Here is a 15,368-nt window from a genome sequence, read left to right on the forward strand (position 1 = left end):
TCCTTGTAATTAAGGCAAACCTCAAGGGAGGTCAGTGTAATTTACCCATATTATTATAGTATAATAATATACAACATAGTATAATTAATATATTATTATATTATTTACATTATTATTAAAATAAAAAAAAACTACATATTTAAAATAGTAAAAAAAAATACAAGAAAATAAATTAATTACATCAGATAAATCAACTAACCATTTCTACCATGTTATATTATATATTTAAAAACAAGAGACATAAAAAAGAAAATAAATGAGAAAAGTGAGAAAACTCACCTTTGGAGGAAAAGATGAATTTTCTGGTTAACAAACTTTCGTTTTTTACACCCTCACGGTTATGTTGTATGCTTTGAAATTTCAGTGAGATGTTTCAAGTTCTAACTTTATTAGAATTTTGGATGGTTGAAAAGGCTCTCTTGCTCTCAAAATAACTTAATGTTTTTCAAAATTAATTTCTCTTCTTCAAGATTTTTGGAATAGAAATTCTCTTAACCAAATTTTTCTCCCCCTCTTTTTTCTTTTTTTTCCTCTCCTTAAACAACAAAATGAGATGGTATTTATAGAATTCTTAAACACTCAAAACACATGGCTTGCCATGTGGTGTGAGAGTTGATTTTTTCAAAATTGCTAAATTTTTCAGAAAATAAAAAATTTAGAAAAATATTTTTGAATAGGTCTAAAATAATTTGGCCAAAATAAGTGTAAGGTTGAAATTAAAACTTAAATCTGATTTTTCTACTGAGAAGTTCATAAAATAGCACATTCTAATTTTCATCATCAGGTGTTTGGAAGAAAGCATCCAAGTCTTAAGGCTTGTCAAAATGGGGTGTCTACAATATTTATTCGTGGTTTGTGACCCATGCTTGTGATGTCATAGCGTATTTACACCCCATGACTTGGTTACACATGTGTTGGCATCATGATTTGAAAAGGAAAAAGGGAGAATGAAAGGAATTGAATTTATCTTATTCATTGCATGGCATGATCATATGTATCTCAATTAATTATATATCGTGTTGACGGTATTTTCTACCGGGTAATAGCTCACCCCAAAACTAACAACATTTCAGGAAATGAAGCAGTAATTCCTTCAAAAGTGATTTTAGATGTGGTTGTATTTTTGGATGGGAGCACAAAGGCTCTTTGATTGCTAAATGTTGAAACTCCACGCTATTTTGTGTTTGGGATAGAGTCCTACTTTTGGAAACTTTAGGGAAAAAAATTCTAGAGGATCCTTGCTCATTAATGGTTTGTATTTTGAAATCAGATTAATATTTATTTAATATATATATATATATATATTAGAGGTTATAATTTCAGGGCATTACAAATATCACCATTATTGCATTTTTAATTGCAAAATTGCTAATCAAGTTTGCATAATTCAACTTATCAACTAAATCATTTTCAATGGATAAAATTGTAACTCATTCAGTCTTTCGTGTGGCATAATTGATCAAAACAACTATAACTGGTATAATTAACCATATTCTACGCATAATTCATGTATTCGGAAAAAAAAAAACCTCGATTATTTCAAATAATTCGGCATCAATTAGTTTTTTTTTCGTAAAAATAATTATCCATTAATTTTAAATAATTTATCACATCAACCAACTATTAGCTTTAGGGTAAATTACACTGACTTCCACTGAGGTTTACCTTAATTACAAGGACCTCCCCTATAGTTTAAAAACTAAGACTGCCCTCCCCTACTTTTGAAAATAATGTACAGATTCCCCTTACTGTTAACTTGACGTTAATAAAGTAACAAAATCAGTGACATTAGCCTCCATAAATATGCAAATTCCCAACATACCCTTGTCATCCTTTATGAAACAATACACCCCCTTCCTAACTATTTCCCTCCAATTTCCAGAGCACCTGTTAACTTTCCTTTCAAAGTCTCTCTCTCTCAACAACATTGCTTGACATGGATGAAGATTTCATGTGAGCTCTCTTTCTTTCTCTCTCCTAGTTCTATGGATGTTATTTATGGGTGAACTATGTAAATTTTTTTTTTTTTTTTTTTTTTTTTTTTTTTTTTTGTATGCAAGCACAAGTACAGTGATATGGCATCATCAAACAATGGAAGCAACATACTGAAATATGTAAACCCTATTCAAGACATGATCAACCAAAAATATATAAGAGCAAAATAATTTGAAGACAAAGTAAGATACAAGTTCTAAACTCTTCAGTCGCAATGGCTAACAAAATCTCATCATTGACTAATATGATAGGATCTATTAGCCATAACATGGAGTCACAAATTATAAATAAACATTACAAAAATTAAAAATTCACAAATTATAAATAAACAGCACAAAAAATTTACAAATTCAGGGCAGCCCACAATTTCTAAAGCAAATTACAATCAAGGACTTGAATGCTCCAAGTTTTTTTTTTCTTTCTTAGACAAACATGACTTTAGACAGACCTGGACCACCTCAAAAGATCTGTATGTTACAACTTAGAAGAAAGATTCAAGATGACTATTCTTGGTGGGCACACAATTTAGATTTATGTATCTTTCTTTGAAGTCCCATTTGGATCCATCTCAAGTGTCCTTTTTGCATCAACATTGAACTTCAAAGAACCAAAGCGATTCACATTAATTTGAACTTGACAAAAAACACCCTTAAAAATTGTACCAAAAACTAGTTCAAACATACAAAAACAGAGAGAGAGAGAGAGAGAGAGAGAGAGATGAATGGAGCTAATTAACCTCTCACAGTCAACAATGAAGGAATGGCATTGAGGTTTTGTTGGAAATCTCTCTATTCCCTGAAAAAGAAGAAGGTCTAATTGGACTTACAAATGCCCAACCCCAACTCTTACTTCTTCTATGTGCCACTACTGCTGCTGGTGTCGTCGCTGCTGCTGTCGACTTCCCATTTTCTTCAATTGAAGATGAAACCCAGTAAGAAGATGAAGAGGATGAGGAAGTGATCATGAACCCACTAAAAATCCCATCACACTCGACTCTCTCCTTGATGCAGTCACGTCCTCCGTTGCCGCGGCAATGGCCTTCTCTCTGAGACTCTACTTGCCGAAGAGTCTAGTCTCCGAACCTAGTAGAGATTTGCTCGAAAAAGTCCCTGGAAAAGCTCTTGCTTCCGCACTTGACAGATCTAGATCTAGAAACTCTCAGGCCAAATGCCGTTGAGTTTAGACTCTTACTCTCATCCACCACCACCGTCGTCGCCGCAAACTCCTCCCTCTTCTTCGATCACTACAACAATGAACCCACCGACAAGGAATCACTTCTCTGAGCACTAGCTTGCTTCGAGAGGTAAAGAGATGACCAGAACCCTCTCTTCCAAGCACTATGTCTTTTCACAATATGGTTCAAGGGTACTATCGTCAATTCGGCTATCAAGTTAGCGTCGTTCATGTTCTTTTAACGGGAAGGGGGAATCTATATATTATTTTCAGAAGTAGGGTGTAACAGCGCCCGCGTGGGATCTCGCTACAGTTCGGACTCGATTTGTGTCACGGTTCTTAATCTGAACCAAAGAGTCCAAATCTGGCAAATCGTTTGAGAAAACAGATTTTGTTGAAAAAGTAGTGCCAAACATGGACTGCTTTGCCAGATACAGAGTCGCCACCTAAATATTTTTAAAATGGGGAAATTTAGGAAACCCTGACTCGGTGCCGAAGGCCACATGTCCGTCATCACCGGAGTTGTCTCGGCTCGGGAGCTTGGGTACGATCGGGGAAGGTCAGCTATGAGCACCCCCTCTCACCCGATCCGAAGATCGGCCTCTACTAACCGTGATATCCAATTTTGAAAACGTTATGTGTTCTTATTCCAATTATTAGCCTAGAATTACTATGTTATGCGCGCAGCAAACAAGTATAGACCAAATCGCCCAAATTGGAACAAAACATTTCATGTTCGTTTTAAAAATGGTTTGTTACTCGCAAGTAGGCTAAAGTGCAAATTTTGCCACCCTCAAGTGGGCTTTTGGAAAAAATGGTTTTGCCACTATCCAGTGGGCTTAAAATTCACAGTTTTAATGCATTATCCCAATTGAAGCAATTTGACCTCCACCCACAGGCATTCAAACAGTTTATCTCATATAAACACTTAGCCGCATGGTAAGCATACTGTCATGTTAACATTCACACGCATGCGAGATGCTGGAGCATAAATACTTACATTGTACTCCGTGCCAAAACAATAAACTAGTTAGCAAACATGCATGTCCCTAGTTCATGTTATTTTGCCTAATGCAACACATACAAGATGCAATTTTAGTTAGGCTTGGTTAACCTAAATAAGGCATACGATATGCAATCAACTGATTCATGTATTCAATTTTGGAATTTGAGAATACGAATGCGTTTAGTATGATGTACCGAGCCCGGTGCATGTCAACAGATGCATGAATGCACGCATGCACATCATAAGGTATGCTAATTTCAAAAATGCCCTAATCTACCATCATAAGCAGGTAAATAAAAGGGAAGAAAGAAATGGGGATTGGAAGACATACACACACTCACCCACACTTATTACATGTTTACCCTTACTCAGAGGGTCCGAATGAATATTACAGTCCCAAATAATAAACAAATAAAATTATTACAAAAATTCCTAATTTAATTTAAAAAAGGGGGGGGGAGGAAAGAAAAGGGGTGGCCGCAGCCTCTGCCTCGGGATGCGCGAATGATGTATGCTCGAATCCGTCTCGTCCGAAAAACCCGTACTGTACTCCTGTCGCCTCTGTTTGTACTGCCTTGTCTTTCTGAAAATTACCAAAGTACTGGAGCAAGTTCCTTGCATCCTGCAGAGCACCGCCGGCCGGACAGAATTACCACCGGCACTTCACAGTTCCCATCGGCACTTTATTGGATTCATCGGCACTCCGGATAGTGCCGGTCGGCACTAAATTCTGCCGGTCGGCAGAAACTTCCTGCAGAAGACAATTTGACAGCAAACAGAGAACAGACAACGCATGGTATGGAGTTCTTGGACACATGTAAGCATGGTCCTACTTCTTATCATATTTTGAACTCAAAGAAGCATGACCTTCGACCTTTGAGCCATCAATGGTGCATGATGACTCGAGGGATCAAATTTGCCACTTAATGTAAGGATGTATGCAACAAACAACATGAAAACCGAGGCCTTATCAAGTTGGAGTCAAAGGTCCCGATGACCGGGAATCGAGGCACATTGCATCACTTGAAGTATGAATGGTCCTTGATTCCCACACTTAGTTTGACACCCCAAACCAAGTAAATGCAATGCATGTAATGCTCAACAAGGCTCAAATGTATCATGCCACCAAGATGTAAAGCACAACAAGCATTATGCAACCAACATGACAAACGTATAATACCAAGCATACAAGATACAAACATGATGCAAACATGGACCAAATTGTCCATGGGATTGATGTGCTACAAGGCTTAATGGAGCAACCATGCAACAAACATGGAGCAAGCATGCAAGAGGGCTTAAGATGGCAAAGGGGCAGGCCCTCACCCTTCTCAAAACAGTGGCCAAAAGTGCTCAAAATGATGGACAATCAACTCATGTTAACAAGCAAACTTATGGTCCCAAAGTTAAGGCACAAAAAGGAAACATTTCACCCTCATTAACATGGCCATTCATGGCATGATTAAAGCAAAGCAAAAACAGAATTTGTGCATGCAAAATAGGACCCCAAAAACTCCTAATATGGCAGCTAAAATATCTCCCATGAAGCACATGCACTAAGGCTCATTCTTAGGCATAAGAGGACACACCCTCAAGGCATTAAAGAGGCCATGCATGCACACATACAAGCATGATTCTTGGACTAAAATGTGGTCCTTAGATGATGTTAAATCACGAGGGTAATCACAAACATACATACTAGAGGCCAACATGCTCAAAGCCTTTAAGCCAAAATACAAAGCAACCTTAACACACATGTCAAGCATGACTAAATGGATAACCAACAGACCTTAAGCATGGGAAAACAACATTAGAAACTTCATGGAACTAAGCCAACTTACACAAGGATCATGGCCTAATCATGGTATGCACTTCTAAGCAAAGTAGAGCAATACAAAGCAAGTATTACAAGCATGCAAGGAGGCATAAATCCAGCCAAAAACAGAGGTTGCATATGACCTAAAATGCCTAAAAAAATTCTGAAATGAGGCCAAGGATCATCAAGCACACATGCTACCCTTTTGAGCTCAATAAACAAGGAAACAAACCATGAAGGGAGAAGGGTGTCCCTCCCCTATGCAAGACTTAAACCATCCTTTTTTGACACTAAAATACACTGATTTTCAGTGGCCAAAAGACCAAAACACTGAAGTGAACAATACCTTATGAAAGGAGCAACAAAATGGATCAAACAAGGCCTATAAGGGTGAGCTTGCACTCAAACCACAAAGTGACCTTAATGAAAGTGCTAGAGCAGGAAAATTTAAGCCTTTTTCATGTTATACACAAGAGCTAAAACAGTAAACAAAATAGGTAGAAAACCAATGCAAGTTTGGGGAATAAAAAGGAAGATGCTCACCCTTGAAGAACCCTTGAAGAACAAATGGTCTAGCCTCCTTCTTTGGATCAAAACCAGTCCAAAACTCAAGAAACAACTCCTCCAAGTTCCTCAATCTCGGAGTAAGGTGTAATGGTGTGTGTAATGGTGTAAAAGTAAGGTAAAACACACCTTTTGAGCTAAAAAACACACACAAAGGAGGAGAGAAGGGGAGGTATAGAGATAATATGTATCTATATTGCTAAGGGCTGGTTTTTGCTTCTGACTTTTCTCACCTAGAACCAAGAGGAAAGCCCCTCTCTTATAGGACTCCCTCTTGCAAAGCTTATACAACAAGCTTGGCTAGAGGGAAATCCCTCCATACACGTGTATGGAGGGGAGAAGAGTTGGTGCCAGCTATCACAGCTGGCACAAAATATCTTCATAAAGTGGATGAACAGTGGTCGGCTGCCCAAAAATGCTATTTCGGCAAAAAACAGTGCCGACCAGCAAACAAAAGTGCCGATGGCAGAAAAAGACCAGCCGGTGGCCTCCAGCCACTGCCGGTGGTGTGTGGGGATGCCTTACATGGCATTCCCTGCCTCTCAAAGGCAAGATGCAAGTGTTTGGTGCAAAACCAGACACTAAACAGTTGAGTTCGGAGATTCTGAGGCAGGGCACGCGAGCCGAGACCTCCGGGAACTCCAAACGAACACAAACATGGATGATCACCGGGTGTTCAAACGGTGACGTCCAAGTCTTGAGGACGGTCAAAAATGGGGTGTCTACATAGGGAAGGTTAGTTTTATTTTTGAAACTACAGGGGAGGTCCCTGTAATTAAGGTAAACCTCAGGGGAGGTCAGTGTAATTTACCCTAATAATATATGTTTTTTGTGCGATGGTGGGTGAAACCACCACGCACACTTCTATTAAATATATGTATATATTTATTATTATTATTATTATTATTATTATTATTATTCTTATTGTTGTTATTATTATTATATTTGTCTATGTTATATTATTATTATTACTATATTTGGTATGTTAATAATTTCCAAACCCTATGTCTTTCAGTATTGTAAATATTCGGTGTTATAATAATTTTTCGTCCCCGCTTTTTTCTATCCATTTCATTTACTTGCCATATCTGTAAATAAGCATAATGTTTTTATTTTTCATGATATCCATGCTTTGCATTCATGTTTCATGCATCTTGATTTGGCTAAGTATGCATCTATGGGCTTAATCAATTTCTATGCGAGTTTATGCGCTACCTCAAGTCCTAAGATGATTCACATGTCATGTATTAGTAGCTGAATTTTTAGTTGTATTTTTGTGTATGTATTGCATTGGAATCTTGTATATAAGATCATGCATGTTTTACTAATTTTGTTTTGTAGCTGTTCGCGGGACGTTAGTAAATATGTAAGTTTTTATATATGTTTTACTAATCTTGTGTATATTTTCCTCACTATGTTTAGCATCCTACCATGTGGCTACTTGCTTACTTGACATAATTGTATGAATGCTCGTGGATGGAAGTTGTGTCGCTTAATTTAGAATGATGTTGATTTTCATGATTGTAAACTCAATTTTTTTGAGTTGTACATCTTCAAAACTTTTTCAAAATACATGAAATCAGATTGTTTCAAAATGAATGACATAGTCTATACTTGTTTGTTTCACATAGTAAATTTTAGAATTTATGAAATAATTGGAATATGAACATATAAAGTTAATAAAACTCATATCATGGTTTAGTAGTGACTGATCTTTGATCGGGTGAGCGGGGGTGCTCAATTGATGACCTTCTCCTCTCATACCTAAGGTTCCAAACCAAGCATTTTTGGTTATGATGAATAATGGTCTTGGCACGAGTCATGAGTTTCCTAATTTTCTCAAAATATTAGGTGGTGACTCTAAGATCTATTGATGCAGTCTATTTCGGGCAACGGTTTTGCAATAAAATGGATTTTCTATGAAAGTTGCCAAATCTGGACTCTCATCTATGTTTCACATTGCACTCGTGATACTAACTCAAAGAAATTGCGGGTCCGAACTGTTTAGCGCGTACGGGGTACCCTCAGGCGATGCGACAAATATATATAATTTTATATAGAATATAATCCAACATTTTTCGACTCTAGCAATGGCGGGTTGTTGGACATCCAAAACCCTTCCTTCAACATTTGCTGACTCTTGAAACGGCAAATCCGTGGACACCAAAAAACCTTGTTTTTCTACATTTGCTGACTCGAAAAATGGCAGGCTCGTGGACATCCCAAAACTTTTTCCCACATCCGTCCAGCGATATGCTCAAGATAGGGCAATTGAGCACCATGACTCTCCGTGTAGGTAGCAATACAACATACAACCCATTACTCAAAATCTGACTCAACTACTCGAACTTACACGCCATTTACCCTCTTTTATCCTTTTTCAAATCTCCACAAAATTGAAAAATTACATGAGAGAAAATTATAATGTACATGATGCATGAGTTTTCCAAAATCGAATTTCCCTAAGGTTTATTCAATATACAACAAAGCATAACATGAGAAACAATGCTCTTCAATTCCACCATTTCCACAATCTCACATTTTTCCATTAATACATACATATGTCCAAGATAGTTCTAAAATCTCATATGCAACATTATTGTTAAGATTATTCATCAAATTTTATTGTTCAAGAGTCAATTTGGTCAAAACCCCTCATTAAATCAATTTTGAAAAACTAGGGTTTTGGAAAAAAATTTGGGGCTTTCCCCTCCTTTGCACATAAAGAGTCAATATTCATCACTAACAATAATATTCAACAAGCGTATACATAAACTTTTCCAAAACATGGAGTATAACCCCTTTTTATTCCTCAAATCCACTTATGTAACAAAATCTTCTCATATATCTATATAACTAAGAAAATACCACATATGTATCCCAAATCGCAGATATACCAAGTTAAATGTAACCCTACCTGAAGATTGAAGATAAGGGATGAATACCCAACTCTAAACTCCAAGAAGTTGCGAAACAATCGGTAGAACTTTAGAACAAAGCTTGTTCTCCAACCTCTTAGGAAGATTTATTGTGTATATCAAGAGAAATCAGTGTTTTGGGGCTAGAGTTTCAAAAATAGGTGTTAGAGAGAGAAAGGGTGTGAAAAAATGAAATAAAAATAGGTTTAGATCGACTTTTAAATTTGTTGTCCCAAACAAACCGCTCAAGCAATTTTTCCATCGCTTCAGTGGTAAGTGCAAGATCTCAAAACTTTTGCAGGTCTACAATGAAAATACTAGAAGTCTCACTTCTTCGCTCGAGCGACCACTTGGCTGCTGGAGCGATCTCACCTTATAACCAATTTTGCAGGCGACATACTGGGAGTCCTGAATCACTGCTCAAGTGACCACTTTACTGCTCGAGCGGTCTCCTCGAATAGAGTGTTTGTAGACACCCCATTTTTGACCGTCCTCAAGACTTGGACGTCATCGTTTGAACACTCAATGATCACCCATGATTGTGTTCGTCTTGAGTTCTCGGAGGTTTCGGCTACGCGCCTTGCCTCAAGACCTCTCGACTTGTTTGTTTTGTGTTTGGTTTTGCACCAAACACTTGTTGTTTTATTTCTGAGGGTGGGAAATAGTTTGTTGGCCATCCCCACACCTCACCGGCCATGGCCTGTTACCACCAGCCCTGTTTTCTTGCTACCGGCCAAAGGTTTTGGCCTGTTGGCAATGTTTTTGGTCGGCCGGCCATTGTTTTGATCAATCGGCCACTTTTTCTGGCTGAGACCTTTTCTTGAGGAGGTTTGAACCTTTTGAACTCTTGTTTTAGCTTCTTGAGGAAGCTTGAACCTTTTGAACCCCTTGTTTTAGCTTCTTGGGAAAGCTTGAACCTTTTGAACCCCTCGTTTTAGCTTCTTGAGGAAGCTTGAACTTCTTGAACCCTTGTCTAGCTTCTCCAAGAAGCTTAACCCTTTTGCTCTAGCTTCTCCAAGAAGCTTGACCCTTTGCTTCAAGCTTCTAAGAGAAGCTTGAGCCTTTCTTAGCTTCTTGAGGAAGCTTGACCCCTTTGCTCTTTTTGCTTTAGCTTCCTTAAGAAGCTTGGCCCCTTTGCTCCAAGCTTCTAAGAGAAGCTTGGACCTTTGTTCTTCTATAAGAGGGAGCCTCTCCCTCATTAGAAAAGGTTCCAAAAAAATTGTCTAAGGCTTATACACATATCTCTCTTTGCATCTCTACATTTAGGCTTAGAAGAGTGAATGTTCTTGGCCCTTTGCACACCACCTCATAACCTAACCCTTCCACCATCAACCTAAGGTTCTTGGAAGGTCTTGAGAGGGCTTAAGGAGCTGGTTTTGGTCCAGAGAAGTGGCTGTTTTGCTGAGCTACAAGGGTGAGCACACTTTTTCCCTTTTTAAGCTTTATTTTGCTCCATCTTTTAGCCATACTTGCAAGCATTTTCGAGCTTTGGCATAAACTGAAAAAAGTCTTATTTTGAGGTCCTTTACATGTTTGTTTAAGGTCTCTTTGGTGTTTGGGGTTGTTCACCCCCTCTTAGGCCTTGTTTGGCCTCTTTTTGTGCCTTTTTTTGTGAGCTTTGGGACCACCTTGTATTGGCCTTCTCTCAGTGGTGGGGATGATGTTTTGAGGTCCTAAGAAGGAGAGGGCCATCCCCTCTCCTTATTGTTTTGTTTACTTGCATTTTTGGCCTTACAAAGGAGCCCATATTTGCATGCATCCCAAGCTTGGTTCAGGCCATTTTGGGTGAGTTTTAGGACCTATATAACCTCTGTCCAGAGGTGGTTTTGTCATATTTAATGTTCATCTTGCATGTGTAGAACAACCCCTTGCATGGCCTTCCAAAGGACCACCTCATTCTAACATGTGTTGGCTCTATTTCAGTGGGTATTTGGTGTTATTTAGGCATGTTTTACCTCTGTTTTAGGTTGGTTTGTTGACCCCTTGCATGCACCATACACTTGCCTTGCATTCCTCTATTTTGCCTAGAAAGGCATCTTGCATTTGGACCACCATGCTTGCATGTTTTGACTTAGCGTTGTGAAGTTTTTAGTCATGTTTTAGCATGTTTAAGTTCTGTTTGGTGTCGATTTGGTCATGCTTTCCATGCTTTGTATAGCTTCTTTGCATTCTAGCTTGTTAGTTTCGGGTGTGTGAGTCATTGTCATGCTTCATTTAGGCTTTTTCAATGATTTGGAATCACTTCCCATGCCATTTCAGTCCATGTTCCAGGGCCACACACTTGCATTTATCATCCATTTCATGCTTGGGATAGTTTGTGTGTTATGCCTTAAGAATAGACCATTGCATGCGCCTCCATGATTTGGTCTTTGGAAGACCTTCTCATTGGGTTTTGGGGCTTATTTTGATGTGTTTTAACTCTGATTTTATTTGCCTAAATCATGCCATGTTTGGTTGTAAGAGGTGTAGTGCATTTCCCCTTTTAGGCCTTGTATGCGTCTTGTTTTGTACTTGCCTTTGTAGCATGTTTTGGCCTTATTCCATGCATGTTCTAGCCTTGTTTTGGCCTCCCTTGGGACTGTTTTGGATCACCTTAGCCCTTTGAGGCTTGGTCGACATGGCCATGGTTCAAGTCCCGTGGCTTGCTTTGAGCTTTAAGTCCATTAACATGCTTTGCTTGTCTTGATTAGTTGATTTGGCATCATCTTTCATATAACTTCAGAGCTTAGTATGCTTACCATTTGTCCATAATAGTCTCTTTTAAATGTGTTTAAAAGTTACTTCTTTTATGCCTTAGATGATAGGCCTTTGTGCATGCATGCTTGTATGCATGTTTCCGTGCTTTTGTTGCATCCCATTGGCCACTGATTTTGGCATGCTTGAGAGCTACCCATGTTAGTGTAAGTCCATCTCACCATGTTGTTGCATCCTTGTTTCATTTCGCATGTTGTTGCATGCTATACACATCCACATGTTTAGGTTGTATGCCTATATGCATATTACATGTTCACATGCTCATGTTGCATGTTTAGCTTGCATGTTTAAGTTGCATATCATTACATGCATCTCTAGCCTCTTGATCAATTATGATAGGGGTTGGAGGCCTCTTATTTGTTTTATGTGCATTTCATTCGATATCAAATGCATACTTGACTCTTTGGCCATCACGCATTGAAATGCGCGATTGATGGTTCGAGGGTCGAGTACCATACTCCCTTGAGTCTTAAACATGATAGGGAGGGTGGTTGTGTATACATTGTCTTGTAAATTCTTTGCCATGTACTGTCTGTCCTCTGCTGCAGCAAAACCAGTATTCTGCAGCAACATATGGCCGGTCAACTACATTAAGTGCCGACCGACTACCAAACTCCAGCCGGTGATCCAACTTTTGGTCGATGGCTATTTTTATATGGTCGGTGGACTTGTATTCTGGCCGGTGACATTCCACAGTGCTAAGGGAGTATTTTAGAGGCATCCCAAGGATTCTCACATCCCTCAGAGGTGCAGAACAGTGCAAACAGAGGCAACAGTGGCATGGCAACGGGTTTCCGGGCAAAACCAATCCGAGCATGCGTGCATCCCTCTTCCCGAGGCCTTTTACTGCTTTCCATAGCTTAGTTAATTTGTTTAATTAGTTAAGTGTTATGTAATATGTAATTAGCTAGGATTGTTAATTATTTTGTATTATTTGTTCGGACCCTTCGAGCGAGGGCAATGTTATAATAAATGTGCGTGCGTGTGTGCACGTCTTCCAACCCCACGTCTTTCTTCCTTTTATTTACCAGCTTTCGATGGTTAGATTAGGGCATGTTTCAATTAGCATACTTATGCTCGCATGTTTGCATCCATTCATTCGTCTTGCATGCATCGGGCTCGACGCATCATACTAATTGCATTGTATTTCAATTCCAAGTTGAATACATGTATCGATTGTTGCATCTCATATGCCATTCTTAGATTAGCCGAGCTTATCTTAGTTGCATTTTGCATGTGTTGCATTAGCCATCTTAACATGAACTAGGATCATACATTGATTACTAACTAGTTTCTGTTTTGGCTCGGAGTACTCGGTGAGTGTTTATGCTTTAGCATCCTTGCATGTGTGTGAGTGACTGCCATGATAGCATGCTTACCATGAGGCTATTTGCTTATGTGATATAACTGCCTGAATGCCTGTGGGTGAAGGTTGGATTGCTTGAATTGGGATAATTCATTGAAATCTGTGTTTTAAGCCTACTTGCGAGTAGCAAACTTCAAACCATTTCCAAACAAACGGATATGCGATGCCTTGTTCCAAATTAGGCAATCTAGTCTATACTTGTTTTGCTGTGCGCATCATGTAGTAAAGATTAGCTAATTAACCGGAATAAGAACGCGTGTGTTTTCAAAAACAAGATATCATGTTTAGTAGTGGCCGATCTTTGATCGGGCGAGCAGGGGTGCTCACGAAGTGACCTTCCCCAATCGTACCCAAGTATCGTACCCAAGTTCCCGAGCCGAGGCAACTTTGGTGATGACGGACATGTGGCCTTAGGCAACGAGTCAGGGTTTCCTAAATTTTCCAAAAATAAAACATTTAGGTGGCGACTCTGTATCTAGCAAAGCAGTCCATGTTTGACACTTCTTTCTAAAAATCTGTTTTTCAAAACGATTTGCCGGATTTGGACTCTTTGGTGATTTATCAATCTCACATCACACATTGTGAGATCAGATTAAGAACCGTGACAATTTGAGTCTGAACTGTAGTGAGCCCAAATGAACAGAACGGGATTTCCTCCCGGGACGTTCGGGGACATCTACAGTGTTACAATATTCAAGTGATATTTTGTTATTGTTTACACACTTCTTATTTAGTATTTGAGCTCATATTATTTTTGTCACGCCCCACTTTTTATTGCTCGGAATCCATTACCAGAATCATTTAGTTAATTCAATTTCAGAGATAACATGCGGAAACTCTTTCCATCAACGAGGAAGAATAAATAAAGATTCTCTCATCCTAACACAATTTAAATGCAACATGAGCATAACTAAATAAATTGTCCGTAGGATTACATCTTTAAAAGAAAAGAAATGGTTGAACCCTTTTATATCAATGGCATTCCGCCTGCAAATAAAAAGGCCCGTGGCCAACAGGTAAAGAAGATCCATGACCTTGAAACACTTCTTGATGTTCACCTGAAAAAAATTAGCAACGTGGGATGAACATAAAGTCCAGTAGGAATCTCAACATGATCCTAAACAATAGCAACTTACAGATAGCTATGATCATGAATGCTTAGTCTCATACTGTATAAATAATGTGATGGTTTATACAGAAATATACGTATGTAAGACCTTTTCTCAAAATCATTCATTTCATTCTATGACGTAAGCATTTCACTTTTCATTCTTCTTTTATTTCTTCTTGTTACCCTTTTTCCAAATTCATATGACAATGACAATTTCTTGAAAAACAATTCCATCAAGCCCATTATGTTTTCTCTCACCTTCCGGACTTACACTTGATTTGCTTTTTCAAAACATGTTGACAAGTATCCGATGTCCTTCACATTATTCACAATCTCAATACAGTACTTACGTCCGTTTTCAACACATTCATATCTATACATGTATACCTTTAGTACAAAAGGAAACAATAAGCAACTAACAACTATCTAATCAACAAATGAGGCAACTTGGCATTCCATAACCATATCCATCATAACCCATAACATACCTAGATACACTAAGACAATAATTATAAATAAGTTATGCTCTACCTGCCATAAGCACGGTAAGCCAAGGATACACTTTTCCATAACAAAATATCAAGCCAAGGATACACCTCTGCCAAGTTCTCCAGGCGCTTGCTGGAAGGTACTGGTACCTCTCATTCTAAGTGTGGCCAATTCTC

Source organism: Camellia sinensis, chromosome 1 (genome assembly GCF_055761805.1).
Source record: "Camellia sinensis isolate YWXY chromosome 1, ASM5576180v1, whole genome shotgun sequence".
NCBI lineage: Eukaryota > Viridiplantae > Streptophyta > Magnoliopsida > Ericales > Theaceae > Camellia > Camellia sinensis.